Genomic DNA, 13,444 nt, shown 5'->3' with positions numbered 1-13,444 from the left:
GCGTCTGCTAAGAAATAAATAATAATAATAATAATCTAAACTGGCCTTTATTTATTTGAATAAATAGTGTAAAAGATGGTAATCACATAGAATATGCACTGAGTGAAAATATATATTTTTTTTAAACACTTTAACTTTAGTAAATAAAATAAATTGCAAAAACTAAACAGACGTTTTTCTCACACCTTTAAATTGGGTACCTTTGTGCAATTGAACATTTTAGAAATGTTATTTTTCTTGGTCATCAATCAAGCATGACTTATTATTACCATTCATAAATACTTGAACAGGAATCACTTTTGAGTAAAACCAGTACAACGTGCACAAAAACATAACTCTTAAATCCTAATTTCTGAACACTGTGTAACTAAAACGTCCAGCCGTTGCCTCTCACACTGAACTGTCATGCACAAAAAAGACGAATGCACACAATACAGAAGGAAACGAGAGCCTTTCATAAGTAACTAAGAAAAAAAAACATTCCAGCACCTCAAAACTGAGTCCACGGTACAAATGCATTCTAACTCCTGTAGCTGCCTTTTTTGTTCTTTATACTTTGCAAAACGTATTCTTTGGTAGCAGATTCGACATACTGTTATTTTATTAATGCTGAACACACTGTTTACATCTGCCAGCAGAGCGATCACATGACCTTAACACTGCCCTATTGTCAGAGCTCTCGCTTTACATCCCGCCTACAGGTAGGCAATCTGTTAGCTCTGATTTGTGAAATTCAACTCCCTTGCTACACTTTATTTACTGGCTCCTGCTTTTCGCTATTAATAGACAGAAATACATAGTGTCATCGCTCCTGTGGCCCACCCGGGACTGGGTCGCGGACCACAGTTTGGGAACCCCTGTTTTTATAGTATGGTATGTTTAAAAAAAATCACAATCATTTTAATACATTATTTAAATTTAAATATGTGGAATTAGCTGTTTTAAATTTACATGATGGTGAAAGGACATGAACAAAGGAGTAATTTGAGGCACTTTAACTTAGTCAAATGTACAGGTCAAAGGCTTTCCGATAAAGAGATTTGCAATGCTATTTTTTATGAAAAAATATGTGTGCTTATCAGATGCATCCTGTGTAACACCTTGCTAAAGTGGTTGTGCTAGATTTTCAGTTCAATAATGGCATGTGTTGATTACATAACTATGTAGTGTAGTGTCATGTAATGTATTCGAAAAGTTCAGGTATCTTGCAAAATGTCACTATAGATCTGTCAGACTTTGTACTTACCTGCTACTGTGTGTTATTATGCACTGCAAAATGCAGAGCTTGTAAAAATAAAAAAAAAAGAAACTTGAATATACAGACAAAAAAAAATGAATAATTCAAAACGCCTCATAACTTATATGTTCCATTGTATCTTTTATAATGCAGATGGAACGTAACATTGGGTTCCCAGTAGAGCTGAATGTGCACAAGTTCCACTTCTGAAAATGCCACTGTTCCATTTTATCAGATGGTCTATGGTTGGCTTTCAGAGCTGTCACATGTAAAGACTGGAATAATAAGAGCTGCGGTAAGGCAGCGTGAAAGGACTGCATCATTAGCTGGAGAAGGAGGGTTTCTCTAATACACCTGAATGCAGTATGTGTGCAAATGCAGTCTACGTTCTCTTACCAGTCTTGGTTATACATGTGAACAAAGACATTTGAGACAGAGATCATGTACTTTAAAGAACGATTGCTTTGAATAAATATATCGTATATATGCCAAATAAGGCAACAGATAGATCCATTCAAGTTTTATGTTTCATATGAGCACATTAAACTTTTAATGTGTGTGTGGTTTTTTTTAAATAAAAATATTAGTAAAATGCATGAATTTATTAACAAAACCTTCTTATGCTATTTTAAGTGAGAGAAGGTGTTTAGATGTTTCTTTTATGTTCAACTAATCATTGCAAAAGAGTAGAGCAGAGGTGTAATTACCTGCCGCAGCACATGCTAAAAAGACATCAGATCATATTGATTTTAAAAAGATAATCAAAATTCAATGATTAAGTGAAAGATGGAATTGCATCTTGTTGATAATTTACCAACTCAACTATTACCTTTATTTTAAATCGTAAAAGGCCAAGTAAAAGTTTTTTATACAAATCTGGCACCTTTTAATATACATCGAAGTAATAAAAAATGTTAGCTCAGTTTTGAATTTCCAAACTGATAAACTTGTGTTCAGAGATGATGCAGAACAACAGAAATGCAGTCATTGATCACAAAAGCTACAACTTCGAATAATAATATTAACTACTATAGTTTTCTTCAATGCAAACTTAATTTTCTCTGAAAGCTGTACATGACTGAAATAGTATATTCTGCGTACATGTTACAATACAATATTTTGGAATTTAAAAAGTAGAATTATTCTTCAGGAACATTTGTCACTTAACAGGGGAGTGTGCCAAAACATATAGGCTATATGTGTATACTGTATAGATATGTTTCTTGACCTTTTAATCTGCTCAGCAGCAAAAACAGCAATTATGAATCTTAAGCAGCAATGCTATTTTAAAGGGCTTAAATTGTTTTAAAAACAATCTTGATAATTTGATTATAACATTATCTAAACTTTTTGTGTTTTTCTTCTTCAGCCCAACCTCAAGCCCTGCCTCAGCCAATTGCTTCAGCACTGGAACAGAGCAAGGAAAAAACTGGCAAGCTGCAAAATGGCCACGCAGGTCTGAGTAATGGAACTGGAATTCACAATGGGGTCACATATGCAAGTGCAGACCACAGAAAACTCTCGGCTCCTGTTTCCCAGAAAATGCACAGAAAACTACAGTCCAGCCTGTCTGTGAGCAGCGATAGCAGCAAAAAGAGCAAAGTCAGCTCTATAAACTCTCAAAAGCCCGGATCATCCCCAGAAGGTATGTGGGGAAACTCTAGGCACTCGTTAGCAGTCCGATTCAGCAGTCTGAATCTGTGGATCAGAGAATTTAAAGATACTAAGGATACGTACTGTATATAATTGATCTAAATGGTGGTGCATGTAAATACTGCCATCATTTAAATCATTAAGATGTCTTTCTCTGAAGTTTTATATATTTTTACACACAGAAGTACACTAAAGAAATGCAAGTGAACTATGGCTAGGTTTACAACAACTTCTGGCACCTACCATGGGATGTTGTTTTTCTAGGATTTTTATGTCATAGTACTACAGTTTTCTAGATTTTTGGAAATGCACTTTTTTTTCACGAAATAGCGCTACAGTCATAGCGTGCTACCTCTATTATCATTGTATATGTAGCCTATTAAATGTCTGATTCATAACACAAAAAGCCCTAATTGTATGTTTTAAACTGTGGCATAATTTAGATCCAACACTGTTTAGTTTAGATCAATTATTAGACCCCAAATAATTAAAAAAAAAAAAAAAAAAAAAAAAAAAAAAAAGCATAACAAGATGTAAACCAGTGAAGAAAACAGCGTTACTGCATTTGAACGTTAAACATAAAACACATTTACCAGAGCATTTTTTTATATTCATGATTAGGATGAATAACTTTGAAACTGGATCAAGTGGCTCCTTCATTATTTATACACTTTACATTTTAGCACTATCCTTGGGAACCCAGCATTTTATAATGAGATCTGTGTTATAATGAAGGTGATTTTAAGAGGATTATTGTTTGTTAGTCATGAAGTTGTAAGCTTATAATGAGGGTAGGAGATGAGGTGCCTGTCACGTATTAGTATTAAAACTGGTAGTTATTTTTAACATGATTTGATGATTCAAAAAAAGTTTCTTGGTAAATTCATGGAGTCATTCATTTGATAATTAGTTAAGGAAAGGAAGGGACAATTGCATTTCCATTTCATGTGTCTTTCCAGTTCCCTTTTTTTCTGAACTTGTATTTCTTTCTTTATCAAGTTATTTTCTGCTTGTACATAGAGTTTGTTGGGTATTTTACAACAAAGAGGGTTTATTTATTTTATAGAATATTCTGTTCGATACATACAATACAAAAATGGCTTGTGTTTTTTTCAAAATACATTTACTGTATATCCTGGAGCGAAACAACAAAAGATTATTTAAGCAATTTTTGTTTTGAGGATTGCAAAAAGGACTAGGACAAGTCCTTCAACAGCATTCGCTGCCTTCAAATCAAATATATATATAAAGAGAAGCCCTGCCTATGTGCACATTTTGCTGTGGTAATTTGCTATATTAACTGAGTTTTAGATTATATGGTGTGTGGCTGTTAATTTTGAAATATTTGAGTAGCTATAAATGAGGCAACGTAAGCTAACATTGTTATTTGTTTATTTAGCAGATAACTAAATGATTCACAGATATAGAAAAATAGAGTAAATAGCATAGTAACATCAATTTTAAAGTTTTTTGCTGGATCAAAAACAGCAAAAAATAAACACTGTTTTATTTAAAACAAGGAATATGTTGCATTTCAAATGAGAAAATAAATAAATGCCATGTTTCTGTCCATGTGATTGAATAATAAAAAACTTAATTGGATGGAGGTTGTTTATGCAAATTCTTAAATAAGAGTATGTGTAAGTGAGACTGTCTCTTTCTAAACAGACATTAATTCAAAGTGACATTCTGTTGCTATAAGGAGCAGTCTTTGTGCATATTCAGAAGTATTTTATATGAATTAACAAAACAATGAAAAAAGGGATACATCTTTCTTTTAACTCTGCCATTCTTGTACTAAACAAGTAAGTTCAGATGCGTATATCATTACTGCTTTTATTGAATAAAGATTACCATCATCTCATATTCTGAAAAATACAAACCCTTTTACAGGCACTAGTTGTTATGCTAGATTGTCTGCACTGTTGTCCTGGATATGCCATTGGCTATATTTGTGTTGAGGCCCAGGTCCCTTTAAAACCTTTTAAAAACTACGGAACCCTGCCAAAGTGAACCAAACTTTGCACAGAGATAGGTAAGCTGACAATCACTGAGCAACAATGCTGAAGAATATTTAGCCTTCCACGCTTAACAGGGAAATAGGGCGAAACTGACCAATACTCGTAGAATCTTTTTCTTTGGGTATGTATGTGTGCGTGTGACCTTATATTGGTGTTTCCATTTTTCGACCACTACCTGTGTTTTAGGCAGGTGTGAAAAAATGCTGTAAAGTAAGAATGCTTTCAAAAATAGACATGTTAATAGATTATATTTATCAATTAACTAAATGCAAAGTGAGTGAACAGAAGAAAAATCTAAATCAAATCCATATTTGGTGTGACCACCCTTTGCCTTCAAAACAGCATCAATTCTTCTAGGTACACTTGCACAAAGTCAGGGATTTTGTAGGCATATAGTCAGGTGTATGATTAAACAATTATACCAAACAGGTGCTAATGATCATCAATTCAATATGTAGGTTGAAACACAATCATTAACTGAAACAGAAACAGCTGTGTAGGAGGAATAAAACTGGGTGAGGAACAGCCAAACTCAGCTAACAAGGTGAGGTTGCTGAAGACAGTTTACTGTCAAAAGTCATACACCATGGCAAGACTGAGCACAGCAACAAGACACAAGGTAGTTATACCGCATCAGCAAGGTCTCTCCCAGGCAGAAATTTCAAGGCAGACAGGGGTTTCCAGATGTGCTGTCCAAGCTCTTTTGAAGAAGCACAAAGAAACGGGCAACGTTGAGGACCGTAGACGCAGTAGTCGGCCAAGGAAACTTACTGCAGCAGATGAAAGACACATCATGCTTACTTCCCTTCGCAATCGGAAGATGTCCAGCAGTGCCATCAGCTCAGAATTGGCAGAAAACAGTGGGACTCTGGTACACCCATCTACTGTCCGGAGAAGTCTGGTCAGAAGTGGCCTTCATGGAAGACTTGCGGCCAAAAAGCCATACCTCCGACGTGGAAACAAGGCCAAGCGACTCAACTATGCATGAAAACACAGGAACTGGGGTGCAGAAAAATGGCAGCAGGTACTCTGGACTGATGAGTCAAAATTTGAAATATTTGGCTGTAGCAGAAGGCAGTTTGTTCGCCGAAGGGCTGGAGAGCGGTACACGAATGAGTGTCTGCAGGCAACAGTGAAGCATGGTGGAGGTTCCTTGCAAGTTTGGGGCTGCATTTCTGCAAATGGAGTTGGGGATTTGGTCAGAATTAATGGTCTCCTCAATGCTGAGAAGTACAGGCAGATACTTATCCATCATGCAATACCATCAGGGAGGCATCTGATTGGCCCCAAATTTATTCTGCAGCATGACAACGACCCCAAACATACAGCGAAAGTCATTAAGAACTATCTTCAGCGTAAAGAAGAACAAGGAGTCCTGGAAGTGATGGTATGGCCCCCACAGAGCCCTGATCTCAACATCATCAAGTCTGTCTGGGATTACATGAAGAGAGAGAAGCAGCTGAGGCTGCCTAAATCCACAGAAGAACTGTGGTTAGTTCTCCAAGATGTTTGGGCCAGCCTACCTGCCGAGTTCCTTCAAAAACTGTGTGCAAGTGTACCTAGAAGAATTGATGCTGTTTTGAAGGCAAAGGGTGGTCACACCAAATATTGATTTGATGTAAATCTTTCTTCTGTTCACTCACTTTGCATTTTGTTAATTGATAAATATAAACTATTAACATGTCTATTTTTGAAAACATTCTTACTTTACAGCACACCTGCCTAAAACTTTTGCACAGTACTGTATATATATATATATATATATATATATATATATATATATATATATATATATATAGATATATATAGATATATATATACACATCAGATAAATGACAGTGTGGTTAGCTGGATTCCAATTACACATGTGTTGTCATGAAAGAGGTGGAAAGCTATACAATACAAAAACATGAAATACAGTCTGTGATTTGGATAATATGTAAATGAATATCAATAAATAATTGTACATCCAAAATGAGTTCCCAAAGTGTTATGGAGTGAAAAAAAATTAACAACCAAAACAAAACATTACCTCTTCTCTGTACAACCAGGTTTTTGTGCTCATTTGTCATTGAATTCTGTTGACCCTCTCCTCTGTCCATTTTTGTTGACCTCTGTTGGCTTACTCTTGTCTCCTGTTTGTGTCAGACTGCTGTGTTTCTTTGGTTCTGGCCTGTCTCTTCTGTCACTGTGCTGAGTTCACCCTTGGCCTCCTGGAGGTCTGCTCCTCCTGCCTGCATGTAGCCTGTAACACCTGCTATGACTGCTGTTCCTGTTGCTGTGTGGGCCTCCAGGAAACCCCTGCTGAGGACCTCAACTGCCACATCGATTGTGATTTTGCCCTCTTTGATTCTTGCTGTGAGACTGCGGAGTGCCTGGAGATTTGTTTTGAGTGTTCTGAACTCTGCCAGTATAGCTAGCTTAAACAGAGAAATGGACAAGGTCAATATCTTTGTAAGTGAACACGTTTACCATTGTATGTGTGACCTCTCAGGGCAACATGAAAGCTCGCTGAATTATTGGCTTAACATCCTATGCCTTGTTGGATACAGTGGGTATTAGGACAAATCAACCCATACTATGCCTCCTTTTACAGCTTACAAGGTTCCCGCTAGGCACAAAAAAAGCTTGCAAAGAAGCCAAGTGTGGCAATAGGGATGAAAGAAAATGAAAAAGAACGAAATGTTGAGTTTTCCATTTGAATTGGAATACAACTAATTTGTGAAAACATTAAGCAGACACGTACAACTTCTAAAATAAGGTTAAATGTTAATCACAAAGGAGAAAAACATCAGCAAGAGCGAATCAGTTTGCTGAAATTTGGGACATTATTAATCAGTTTTATGTGATCAGCCAATGCGTTTGCATGATAATGTTTCTATTATAAAATTTGCTAATCAGTCCCAAAACTGTAATTTATTCTTTTGAAGCACTGCTGATTCCTTCTTTTTTCTTTGTCTTCTTACAGACCTGTTTTAGGAACAGGTAGTTTTTCTTTCTGCTTCTGCTGTACACTCTCTATGTGTTTGTCGTAATTCTCCTTGTGAGACTTGTCTTCATGCAGCTGTCCTAAATGAGTATGTCTGTGACAACCACATCTCTGAGAGTCAGCAGTTACAAAAGATGGCAGAAAGGTTCAACGGTGTCCGTGTCCTAACCCTATGCATACGATGGTATTACTCGGCTGAAGTGTGAAGTAAAAAATCTAGTGCTTAAGGATCTATGGAATAACTGATTTAGTTTCAGCTGGAGGCCTACGAGAAGAAAAAGGGAGACTGAATGAAAAATATATCAAGACTAACTAAGATGTATATATATATATATTATTCAAGTACTTCAAAAGAAATTGGTAATTAACCCTCACCCCTAAGAAACTGCTTGCAACGGAATGAGGCTCCCTCTTAAAAATTAGTGAGGCGCTTTTGAAATTTGTCAGAGGACATAATTGCAGGTTGATTGGTAGGTTGTCAAATCATTATAATTTTTTTTTTTTTTACCTGCCAATGTGAAAAGTTCTTGATGAGAAGGGGGGTGGGGGTTGGATTACTGCATTGCATGTGTTTATTTTATATTACTTTAACAGCCTCTTTCTTTTTCTTTCCCTGTTTTTGGCACTACTTGTTCTCCCTCCTGGGTCCTGACGCAGACTGCTGTGTGCACTGCATCCTGGCCTGCCTGTTCTGTGAGTTCCTTGCCCTCTAACATTGTAGTGGCACAAGCTTCGTGTGGCACCTGTACGTCTGAGGCCTGCTGTTGCTGCTGTGGGGATGAGTTGGGGGATGACTGTAACTGCCCCTGCGAAATGGACTGTGGCATAATGGACACCTGTTGTGAGTCCTCAGACTGCTTGGAAATCTGTATGGAGTGCTGTGGCATTTGCTTCCCTACATGAACATCTTGTTGTAATATACTATAAGCTAGATGGTGGAGAGATTTGGTTGGATTTTAACTGAGGTTTCTATATTTAACCAATATATGCAGATAAAAAAAAAACCCAAAACAGAAAACCCATAAACACTGAAAGAACATCTGAAAGGTTTTTGTGTTCAATAATGAACTTCCAGGCTGTTCTAAGCATACAGTGCACACTGTGAGTCAGTTCAGCTCTCGGACACCTTCACACAAATCTCCAGATAAGTACATGGGCAATACCAGAAAGAACCAGTTAATTCATCTACAAAAATGATTGCAAATTCCTAAAAGATAAACACTGAAAAGTAAAATATATAAAAATAGAGTAACAGAAGACTTTATTATAACAAAGACTTGTTGGGGAGAATTTTTTTTTATAAAAAGAGTTCAAACTTTTGAGTCTGTAGATAGCTGGTATATGCATTGCAGAGGAATAGACGTATGTTCAGTTTGTGCTGCGCATAATAATATAAACAGGCCGAAGAGTTACAGCATGTATGCTTAGCTATACATTTGAATTGTTTAAACTGCCCTGCTAATTTGCTGTACCCCTTGGTGCCAAATATTTACTGGTGCTGTTAAATTAGTTTGGGATTTTTGCAAAGTTAACAATATTAACAGCTGACTGACATTTCAAGCTAGAATTAACTGTACTCTTTAAAAATGATTTTTGACATTTATCATTTCTCTCAGATGTATTAAGTCATATCTTAGATAATATGTTGTTAGCACTTTGAGACCAATTTGCAATTTAGTCTTTAGTTTCCACATTAATACTAGAACCGTTTGACCATTTTAGGTTTAAAATTGAAATAACTCTGCGTTAGTGAATCCCATCCCATGCGCACGTCCACTCTTGACTTTTCCTAAATATATGAAGTAAATAACCAGACAGTGTTTGAGCAGCAGATTCGCAAAAGTGACAAAGTTATAAAAACGCATCCCTAGAACCGCCAGACGGGTCACATTGACCGGGTATTACAATACACGATGTTTAAAAATATAACGTACAATATTCTATTTTTTTTTTTTTACATACAGTATACAAGACACACCCCTCCCACCTCTCGGCCACGTCACTGTGTATTTCATTGTGGAATGTGGGATGGTGTGGCTGTATGCTAATCCTTTGACATGCACAGCGAGTGGATGTAAGTAACGGCGGATCACAATTTGTTTTTATAGACAATGTCACAGAATCTTTTTTGAGAAATATTGAGATATTATTTCGTTTAATATGAGAGCAACGAGTTACGCCCGGCATCAGACAGATATTTGCCTGACTGGATTTGTACAACAATAACTCCAAGATGGCCACTTACCTGGCATCTCACCTGGGGAGCTATCAATCTTTCGTTTGATACAAGGAATGTAACGGGGCAAATATCAGAAGGAGATATTTTATTTTGGAACTAGCCACAAGGCTTAAAAATGTACCAGTTAAAATGACTGGCGCGGCGGTTCTAGGTAGTAAGAAAGTCTGGCGGTTCTACTGGTGTTAAGCAGTATTTTTGCAGGTTACCAAGGTTTATTATACATGTTCAACTGGCGTTCCAGTAGTAGCTTCGGCAATAATAGACATTTAACATGCGTGACTAGTTTTACACTAGTTTAGCATTTTCAAAGTATATAAACATCCAAATGGACATTTCAGGACGCATGCTTGCAGGTACTTGGTATGAAAACAAGCAGTTCATTTTAGCAGTATTAGTACCCAGAGCTTACAGATTTCTTTAGACATTTTTAGAATTAAAACATATTTGGTTGACCTCTGTAGTCAGACAAACGTAAGATTTGAATGTCATTTTGAATTAGCAGGTACAATAGATGTGTATAAACCAACAATCTGAAAGAAATCTTAATGAAAACAATACAGAGTACACTCTTAATTTGTTTGTTTTTTTCAGGATATTGTCCATCTCATCTCGCAAAATGGCATCTCCAATAAGTAGTATATTACGAACTGTTGGCTATTTACATAATTTGCTGTTTGTCATTATTAAGGATACGATTATATAATGGTGGTCACAACCTTCACAGAACCCGTGCATTTTCCCATTTCTTGAGTATGTCATCATAGCATCTGTGAAAATGTAAGGCTAATTGTTTGTGTGGTGGTGTTTCTTTTAGCTTGCAATGCTAAATACTTGTCCCTAGCTGCTGCTCTGTCATTTTGTCAATAAAGTATTAAGAAAAATAAACAAATAAAATCTCAGCCATTTTTTATTGGTGGACCCATATTGATGTTTCAGTTAGACAGAAATGTGTGTTAGTAGGTAAACTAAAGGGTGCTAAATGGAATATTTTCAAATACTGGTGCACCAGAAGATGTTTAAAATCTGAAAAAGTAGTGTGGGTCACCAGGTTACCTGACAGTAGTGCTGAGACAAATATCAGAATATTCAAACGAATATTTTTTGACATGTATTCGGATACAAAAATGAGATGTTCGTATTCACTACAAATGACAATAATACCTTGCACTAATTTACCGTCTCACCATTTCAAAAAATGGCAAATGAAAAAGAGCTCTGTGTGATATGTGAGATTAATATAATATAAAAAAAAAAAAACAACACCACAGAATCTGTTTCTTCAGCTCTTGAGCCTCTATTTAAAAGTTTTAGACAGCAAAAAGTAAACAAACCAGATTATGTGTGCACCCTTAGTGATCTCTATGGAAAGCCATCCGGCACAAAAATGCGTTGTGCTGCTTTAGAGCGAGCCAGAATCTCATGGGACAGAAATGCCTCGCTTAAACAGAACCCAACTTCCTGAAAATGTTGTGTAGTGACTTTTACGTAGACTGTATATGTTCTGTTGTGACTTTCTGTTATGTGGAATATAATAAACAAGAACAAAAACTTTTTTTTTCCCCCTTCACATTACAACGCCATTTCCATGTTTGTTTTATTTGAAATGTTTTAAAGTTAAATTTCAGTTTTCGTTTGCTTGTTCAGCTACAAAAAGGCACAAGTAGACCTCATGTTATTAGTTTATGAAAACGTGTCGATGGCCACTGTTTACTGTGAAGAAACAGCAATGGCAACAGCCACGCCCCACTGCCCCTGCTGCTATGCTGTCTCTGCCTGCATTTAAATTGAGCTAATATCCGAACATGCAAATCCCGTGTTCATCCCAGCACTACCTGACAGTAGATTTATTACAAGCAGGTTCAGATATGGTGCTTACAATTTTAAAATATCCTTGAAAACCTAAACATCTGTATATTAACTTTTTTGCTATTGGTCTTTGTTTGGTGTACTGCAGTATACAGTATTAGCACTTTCAAACTATTCATCTCTAGCAAACATTTTTTAGCAGTGCATTAAAATGTGCTAAATGCTTGTTTTGTATGTAATATTTGTCATTTCTCTTGCTAGTTCATTGCTCTTTATTTTATTAACAGTATGTTATTATTTTTCTACAGGTATGACATGCACCTTTTGTATAGTAGAAAATGTGAAATTACAGCTTATGGTGACAGTTTAGTATGTATCTATTCTATAAAACAGTGACAAATCTACAATTTTAGATTTATACTATATTGTGATCATAACTTGTTACTACAAACCTAAGAAATTCAGGCTTGTGCTTTTTTGTTCTTTGTACTTGCCAAACTTTGCTGTATTTGTATTTCTTTATAAACTGGAGTTTGGGTGTAAAACTGAACACTGATTTTGAAATAAAAATGAAAAAAAAAAAAGATTATTTTCAGTGTTGTATTTTGTAACTATGTACAATTTTACAAGTTCTAACTCACATTTGGTTATTATTTAAGTCTTGAATGTAGAAATTCCTTTGTGCTTGGCTTTCTGCTACGCCCTTGACTTTGAAAATCCAAGCTGTATCCTTCTGTGATGATGACTCAAGGAACTCAAGTGAATTCAGAATGGGTATTCTTGCTTGAGAGCCAGTCACTATTAGCACTATTGTTTGCTCATGATGAAGGGTTCTAGAAGTGCTTGTTTTATTTTTATAACCTTGCATTACTATGCTCATCAGAAACACTATTTTCACATCCAGGAGTGTGATTATTACAAAGAAATTAACTCTTTATTGATTTTATTTTATAAACCACATAACAAATATACAGGCTTAGATACAGGGGTCAGTTTAAAATGCATTCCTGTATCCAATGCTTTGTTGAAGCACATCAGCTCATTGAAGTGTGCATATGTTACCTGTTCTCAAGTACCAAAACAGCTCCCCTGCTGGTTGCTGCTGTAAGCTGTAACTTTGGCAGAGACAGCCACCTATTACCCTTTCAATTAACCTCAACACTGTCCTGTTTGGACTACCCCCTGCAAGCCCTAGCAAGAATTCCATTCTTTTTGTGTTACATGCCCTGATAAATTCAGCTCTGAAATTATCATCTCATTTCACTAATGGCATTTAAAAATATTCCCATGGCCATCGCTTTTTTTTTTTCCCATTTCTTGCAGTTAAATGCACTGTGACCTTTAGGAAAGTCACCCACCTTTACCTTCTTAATCGATTTCCCAGTAAGTATTCACAGCAGGTACTTGTAATTGCATGACTAAGACAATCCCATTGTTTCTGTTTTCAGTATTAAGAAAGGTAGCGCTATTTGGACCTGAGGTCATTTCTCTTACAACAT

The 13,444-nt window shown here is 36.1% G+C and overlaps 1 pseudogene; it reads left to right on the top strand.

The window, feature by feature from the left end:
• Positions 1–9,198, top strand: part of LOC117415890 (myoD family inhibitor domain-containing protein-like) — a 39,875-nt pseudogene extending 30,677 nt beyond the window's left edge.
• The last annotated feature ends 4,246 nt before the right edge of the window (positions 9,199–13,444 follow it).

Source organism: Acipenser ruthenus, chromosome 7, assembly GCF_902713425.1.
Source record: "Acipenser ruthenus chromosome 7, fAciRut3.2 maternal haplotype, whole genome shotgun sequence".
Lineage (NCBI taxonomy): Eukaryota > Metazoa > Chordata > Actinopteri > Acipenseriformes > Acipenseridae > Acipenser > Acipenser ruthenus.
The sequence above is the reverse complement of the archived record's forward strand: the minus strand, read 5'-3'. Positions and strand labels throughout refer to the sequence as shown.